This window comes from Procambarus clarkii, unplaced genomic scaffold, assembly GCF_040958095.1.
Source record: "Procambarus clarkii isolate CNS0578487 unplaced genomic scaffold, FALCON_Pclarkii_2.0 HiC_scaffold_1947, whole genome shotgun sequence".
Classification (NCBI taxonomy): Eukaryota; Metazoa; Arthropoda; class Malacostraca; order Decapoda; family Cambaridae; genus Procambarus; species Procambarus clarkii.
The window spans coordinates 1-7,500 of record NW_027190970.1 but is presented as its reverse complement, the minus strand read 5'-3'; the positions used below and the strand labels follow the sequence as shown (position 1 = coordinate 7,500).

General features: G+C 55.1%; 2 non-coding genes across 2 annotated transcripts; both read right to left on the bottom strand.

Moving 5' to 3' along the window:
- Positions 1–601: 601 nt before the first annotated feature.
- LOC138362530 (5.8S ribosomal RNA) lies at positions 602–763 on the bottom strand. Its single transcript, XR_011227741.1, has one exon. It is a non-coding gene; the product is annotated as a 5.8S ribosomal RNA (ribosomal RNA).
- Positions 764–1,410: 647 nt separating this feature from the next.
- Positions 1,411–3,282, bottom strand: LOC138362531 (small subunit ribosomal RNA). Its single transcript, XR_011227742.1, has one exon. It is a non-coding gene; the product is annotated as a small subunit ribosomal RNA (ribosomal RNA).
- Positions 3,283–7,500: the final 4,218 nt, after the last annotated feature.

Sequence of the window (7,500 nt, the reverse complement as noted above, 5' to 3'; positions counted from 1 at the left end):
CGCACACGCCTCTCTCTCATACATGCACCTGTGTACTGGTGTAATTTACTCGTTCATGAGCGTTATTGGCACCATTTCTTCTCTCTCTCGAATTCTGCTAGGCCAAAGTAAATGAAATCCGGTTGAGTCGGTCCGTAGAGAGTGTGTGTGATAGGCGGGAGGTTCCTCAAGCGTTCAATTTCCCTGGCACACTACTACCTCTGGACGGCGACGCATGGCATGTCGCTTCCGACCCGGTCCTCTAGCCATACCCTTGTGTTGTGCCATCCAGTCCACGGAGGGGTGGAAACTGGCGGCTTTGCTTGCTGCACGTCTGTGGGACAATCGGATCCGCAGCAGACGTCGAGTGTTTTCTCACTCAAAGGGCGGCAGGCCTCTGTTGCAGAAATAGGACGAAAAGCGTCTTTCTTTCACAGCATGATGAGGTGTGCTAGGGGCTCGTTTGTCAAATATTAGGGGGACTCCCGGTTTGCCTCCTGCCTTCTCATTCGGGGGGCAGTGGCGGGCGTCGTTCCCCAGAGCAGGCCAAAGCGCATCGTTGAGCCTGCCAAAGAGCAGAATATGGAGGCCGCAACAGCTACTCGCCCGATGGATGTTATTCCGACCCTCGCGCAGGAGTGGCGACAGTACACATATCAGGACTGCCGCCGCAATGTGCGTTCGACTTGTCGATGTATCTGGTATTCTTGCGATTCACATACCGACACGCAGTTAGCTGCGGTCTTCATCGACCCACGAGCCAAGTGATCCACCGTTAAGAGTTGTATATGTTTTTATTAAGGCCTGTCGGCCGTCTATCACTCCATCATAGGAGGACGTAATGTATGGGGGGTTTGATAGGGCTGGTAAGAGCCCGACTTTGGTTAGAAGACACATAAAATGCTTTTTTTCTCTCTCCCCTTTTTCCTCCTCTGCCGCACACGTACATTTACGTTTACAGTAGAGTGAAGGCGGGGAGGGAGGGGCCCACTGGGAAGCGTGTCAAGGAAAACCCAGCACTAGACGCCGCCAGAGTAGCAGGCGCCGGCCCTGTCAACGAGAGGAGCAGTAGCGTCTTCGCCTGCTGCTTTCTCTCTATGGTGTGGGTGCCGGAAGCCACTGAGCGACCGGGGACAAGGAAGAAAGATGTCGGTGACGGGTGTCGCGAGCCCCAACAGATGACTCTAAAGCAGTATACGGCGCTAGGACTGTGACCTGCGCCGGTCGGACTGACTGACATGTCATGTCAGTCCGACATCACAGACCTGTTATTGTCTCACAGTGGGTGTTGATCTCCCCGCCGTTTATCCGCTTTCTCCTTTCCCACGGCAATTGGGTGCGGCTCCCAAGGCTACCCTTGCCTTCTTCGCATTGAAGAATACTCGAACGACGACGACGAGCCGATGGTTGCAGCTCTCGCGTCACAAACTGTAATGATCCTTCCGCAGGTTCACCTACGGAAACCTTGTTACGACTTTTACTTCCTCTAAATGATCAAGTTTGGACATCTTTCCGTCAGCTCGAGGCGAGAACCCCTTGCGCCGAGACGCGAGGGGTAGAACATCCAAGAGCGCCAGTCCGAAGGCCTCACTAAATCATTCAATCGGTAGTAGCGACGGGCGGTGTGTACAAAGGGCAGGGACGTAATCAGCGCAAGCTGATGACTTGCACTTACTGGGAATTCCTCGTTCATGGGAAACAATTGCAAGCCCCAATCCCTATCATGAAGGGGATTGAACGGGTTACCCGCTCCTCTCGGAGGGGGAGAACACGTTGATCTCTTCAGTGTAGCGCGCGTGCGGCCCAGAACATCTAAGGGCATCACAGACCTGTTATTGCTCAATCTCGTGCGGCTAGAATTGCCGCTAATCCCTCTAAGAAGAAGTTGCGAACTGGACACCAATTGCTGGAGATCCGTCGACTAGTTAATAGGCCAGAGTCTCGTTCGTTATCGGAATTAACCAGACAAATCGCTCCACCAACTAAGAACGGCCATGCACCACCACCCACCGAATCGAGAAAGAGCTCTCAATCTGTCAATCCTTCCGGTGTCTGGGCCTGGTGAGGTTCCCCGTGTTGAGTCAAATTAAGCCGCAGGCTCCACTCCTGGTGGTGCCCTTCCGTCAATTCCTTTAAGTTTCAGCTTTGCAACCATACTTCCCCCGGAACCCAAAGACTTTGGTTTCCCGGAAGCTGCCCGCCGGGTCATGGGAATAACGCCGGCGGATCGCTAGTTGGCATCGTTTATGGTTAGAACTAGGGCGGTATCTGATCGCCTTCGAACCTCTAACTTTCGTTCTTGATTAATGAAAACATCCTTGGCAAATGCTTTCGCAGTAGTTCGTCTTGCGACGGTCCAAGAATTTCACCTCTAGCGTCGCAGTACGAATGCCCCCGCCTGTTCCTATTAGTCATTACCTCAGGTTCCGAAAACCAACAAAATAGAACCGAGGTCCTATTCCATTATTCCATGCATAGACATTCAGGCCATTAAAGTAGCCTGCTCTGAGCACTCTAATTTTTTCAAAGTAAACGTGCCGGCCACTCGGGACACTCGATGAAGAGCACCCCGTGCGAGCCGGCGGGGCTAGTTAGCTGTTCGGAGCGTGACAGTAAGCACCAGGCGGTGTACCGTCAGTCCGGAACTGAGATCCAACTACGAGCTTTTTAACCGCAACAACTTTAATATACGCTATTGGAGCTGGAATTACCGCGGCTGCTGGCACCAGACTTGCCCTCCAATAGATCCTCGTTAAAGGATTTAAAGTGTACTCATTCCGATTGCGAGGCCTCGGATGAGTCTCGCATCGTTATTTTTCGTCACTACCTCCCCGTGCCGGGAGTGGGTAATTTGCGTGCCTGCTGCCTTCCTTAGATGTGGTAGCCGTTTCTCAGGCTCCCTCTCCGGAATCGAACCCTGATTCCCCGTTACCCGTTATAGCCATTGTAGGCGCATAACCTACAATCGAAAGCTGATAAGGCAGACACTTGAAGGATGCGGCGCCGGTGCGGAGACCGTGCGCTCAGCAAAAAGTTATTCAGATTCACCACGGGTGGGTTAACGGACCGAGGCCCGACCAGTTTTGAACTAATAAAAGCGCTCTTCCCTTGCGGTCAGAGACGTGATGCATGTATTAGCTCTAGAATTACCACAGTTATCCAAGTAAGTGGGTTTACAGATCCAATGAAACATAGCTGATTTAATGAGCCATTCGCGGTTTCGCCTTAACTCGGCTTGTACTTACACATGCATGGCTTAATCTTTGAGACAAGCATATGACTACTGGCAGGATCAACCAGGTAGCTCAACAGTACTACTGATATATAGTACACAAGACACACACACACACCCCTCGCTCCCCTCGGTTTTGCGTTTTAATCCTGCTTTGCAAGTTAAATCTCACTATGGACTCTCTAGCAGCCCGACAGTATGGCGTTATGTCGATACGTTAGACGAACAGAGGCGGAGGAGAGCAGTTACTCCGCGTGGACGAACGATCATAACTACCCCGCCGAGATTACTCCTGCTCGTCATTGTCGTCATTCAACACGGCAAGCTGGAAAAACAGGAGGAGGAGCAGTAGTAAGTGAGTAGGTGGTGGTGGTCTTTTTCGTTTTGGTAGGGACGCGAGTCTTATTTTCCTCGGCGTCACCCCTTTTATATGAAAGGAACCGTCGGAAATGCATCCGAGGTGCCGTGTGGTTTGTCGCCTCCTCGTTGGTGGAGAGAGGCGACGCCACAGTGTTTTTGTTCAGCCTTCCCATGACATGGAAGAAGGTTGGTGCTCTGTTCCCATGCACACAGACCGATCGATAGCTGACTCGATGTGCAGTCGTAGGCTGGAGAAGTGATCGCACGGAGATCGGAAGGAATCGTCGTGACACAATACAGAGGCGCTGCTTTGAAGGCCTCTCGAGCCTCACGACGTGCGCGATTACGGGCGCTCTCGCCTAATGCTACGTATGTCTAGCAGAATGCAAGTTCGCCTCGCGCACCGGACCCGAGATGCCGCAGCGTGTGCAGTGACAGTTCTCAGTTTGCATCGAGCATCGGGATCATGCTCTTGCGGGAAGGAGGATGATGGGGGGTTGTGTGGAGAGAGAGCTGCTGCCGAAACAAACTACTCACTCCAGGGAGGAATTGAAGGCAATTCTCGAGCCACACGACATGCGCGAGTTTCGCCGACCGTCTTCGCCCACTGTTACGTATGTCTAACACATGAACAAGATCGGTCGCACGCGCACACCGGACCCCGAGGTGCCTGGGCTCTGGAACCACACGACATGTGCGAGGAGGGCCGCCTTCGCCTGCAAGTTACGTATGTCTAACAAGACGCAATGGTCGGTCGCTCACACACCGGACTCCAAATACCTCAGCCTATGTGGCATTTGCCCCGCGACAGACAGGCAGGTTCCCCATTGGCGCCGGTGAACGAGAAGCAGTTCGCAACCGCACCGGAACCCAGAACCTGTGATCCAATCCCGCGACAGGCAAAACACCGTCTGGTTCCCCAATTACTCCGGTATACGTCTGCGGCAAACAGTTCGCTACCGCACCGGAACCGAGAACCAGCACCCTAACAGTGGGGGAAGAGAAAGGAGCCCACGCACCAAAACAATGGAATACATTTGCTCCTTCTCTCTGGCGACAACGAGACACAATGTCGCCAAGACGCCGGTAGTAGGTTCAGCCAGCCACCGAGTCTCCCCCTTTATATAGCTATATCTAACGTCCATGGAAGGCCATCTCGGACCACACGACATGCGCGAGTTTCGCCGACCGTCTTCGCCCACTGTTACGTATGTCTAACACATGAACAAGATCGGTCGCACGCGCACACCGGACCCGAGATGCCTGGCTCTGGAACCACACGACATGTGCAAGGAGGGCCGCCTTCGCCTAATGTTACGTATGTCTAACAGAACGCAATGGTCGGTCACTCACACACCGGACTCCAAATACCTCAGCCTATGTGGCATTTGCCCCGCGACAGACAGGCAGGTTCCCCATTGGCGCCGGTGAACGAGAAGCAGTTCGCAACCGCACCGGAACCCAGAACCTGTGATCCAATCCCGCGACAGGCAAAACACCGTCTGGTTCCCCAATTACTCCGGTATACGTCTGCGGCAAACAGTTCGCTACCGCACCGGAACCGAGAACCAGCACCCTAACAGTGGGGGAAGAGAAAGGAGCCCACGTACCAAAACAATGGAATACATTTGCTCCTTCTCTCTGGCGACAACGAGACACAATGTCGCCAAGACGCCGGTAGTTGTCAGCCAGCCACCGCGTCTCCCCCTTTATATAGCTATATCTAATGTGCATGGAAGGCCATCTCGGACCACACGACATGCGCGAGTTTCGCCGACCGTCTTCGCCCACTGTTACGTATGTCTAACACATGAACAAGATCGGTCGCACGCGCACACCGGACCCGAGATGCCTGGCTCTGGAACCACACGACATGTGCAAGGAGGGCCGCCTTCGCCTAATGTTACGTATGTCTAACAGAACGCAATGGTCGGTCACTCACACACCGGACTCCAAATACCTCGGCATATGTACCCCGCGACAGGTAAAAGGCTGGTTCCCCATTTACTCCGGTAAACGTCTGCGGCAAACAGTTCGCTACCGCACCGGAACCGAGAACCAACACCGTGGAATGGGGGAAGGGAAAGTAGCCAACGCACCAAAACAATGGAAAACATTTGCTCCTTCCCTCTGGCAACAACGAGACTTAGAATGTCGCCAAGACGCAGGTAGTTGTCAGTAGTCTCCCTCGCATGGTCCCCTAAGACAGCAGGTTACCCACGAGAAAGGTGCCACAGACACCAGGTCTCCCCTATATATATCGAATGGGTCAAGGTGATGTCGTCACTTCGTGCAAATTGAGCTCAAATGGTCGCCCAGCTCTCGCTGTGCTGTGGTCTAAGCACGAAAACCCCTGATGTACCATGTCCCAGTTCTGGAAAAAGGTACACTCCGGCGCTCGATTTCGGCCAGAATGCCGAACTTGCCTCCCAATTCCTTTCAGGTCTGAGAGCCTTGAAGGACAATAGGGTTACCGGACCAGGCACTTGCAAGGGAGTCAGGGTTACGTTTCGCCGTTTCGGTACCCTCCATCCGATTTGGACGAGATTGAAAACGGAAGCACTTGGGCCGAAGGCCGACGCGGGACTCTAGTCGCCGGGCCCGGCTCTAGCCCCTGGACCCGGGTTAAGTTGTGCCGTTTCCGTACCCCTCGTCCGATTTGGACGAGATTGAAAACAGAAGCACTCGGGTCGGAGGCCGACGCGGGACTCTAGTCCCCGGGCCCGGCTCTAGCTACTGGACCCGGCTGGCAAAACGTAACTTCGGCGCCCTCCGTCCGATTTCCGCGAGACTGAAAACGCAAACGCCCAACCGGAAGCACACCGCTGGGCTTTAGTCCCTGGGTCCGGCTCTAGCTCTGGGGCCCGGCTAGCCGCTGTTAACTTCGGCGCCCGCCGTCTGATTTCGACGAGACTGAAAACGCCAGCTCTGCCGGCAAAGACGGCTACTCAACAATAGCCGATGGGCTCGGCTCTAGCTCCGGGACCCGGCTCGCCGCTGGTATCTTCGGCGCCTGCCGTCCGATTTCCGCGGGGCCGACCACGCCAGCACCCGCATCCAAAGTAGGTTACCCGGCAGTAGCCGACAAATCCGGCTCTAGCTCCTGGACCCGGCTGGCCACTGGTAAATTCGGCACCCGCCGTACGATTTCCGCGGGACTGAACACACCTTCTTCCTGCATCGGAGGAAGGTACTCGGCAATAGCCGTTGGGCCCGGCTCTAGCCACTGGACCCTGGTCTCCGGTGGTAACTTCTTCGGCGCCACCGGCCCAATTCGACCAGACCCGAGCTGACGACAGGGAGAAAGGCACACTCGCTCAGGTAACTTTGTTCGAGAACATATCCCGGCTCCCGACGACACCGGCAACGCTCGCATGCTACACGAGAAACACTGCTGGCGCGACCGCCACACACCGGGCAGGAGCAGGCCGTCACGCCAGGCCAGGCATTCTCTGTGCCGGAGCATTGCCGGAGACTGGACGAGGTCCAGCGGGTAAACGGCGGGAGTAAGCCGCTCGCCTAACAGTCCAGGTTTGCACCTCCCTCCCCCCCATCTCCGGTTTCCTCCCTGCCCTCAGCCGCCTGACAGGACTCTCTCGACGCCACACCGAGCCACAGTGGGTCGTCTCGCCATTCTCTCTTGGTGCCACACCATGGACGGATCCTAGCCCGCCTTTTGAGTTCGAATCTCCGTTTTCGGCGACCCACCTTAACACCCCCCCTTTCCTCACCCATCCAGAGCCCAACCCCACCCCCTACCCCCCCAAGTCCTCGTCTCTGCTTTTCCTTCCTGCCCTCAGCCACCTGAAAGATCTACTCGACGGTTTCACCGAGCCACAGTGAGGTCGTCTCTGAATTTCCTCCCTGTCCCCAGCCGCCTCACAGCACTCTCTCGACGACGCACCCAGCCCTCAGTGGGTCGTCTCTCC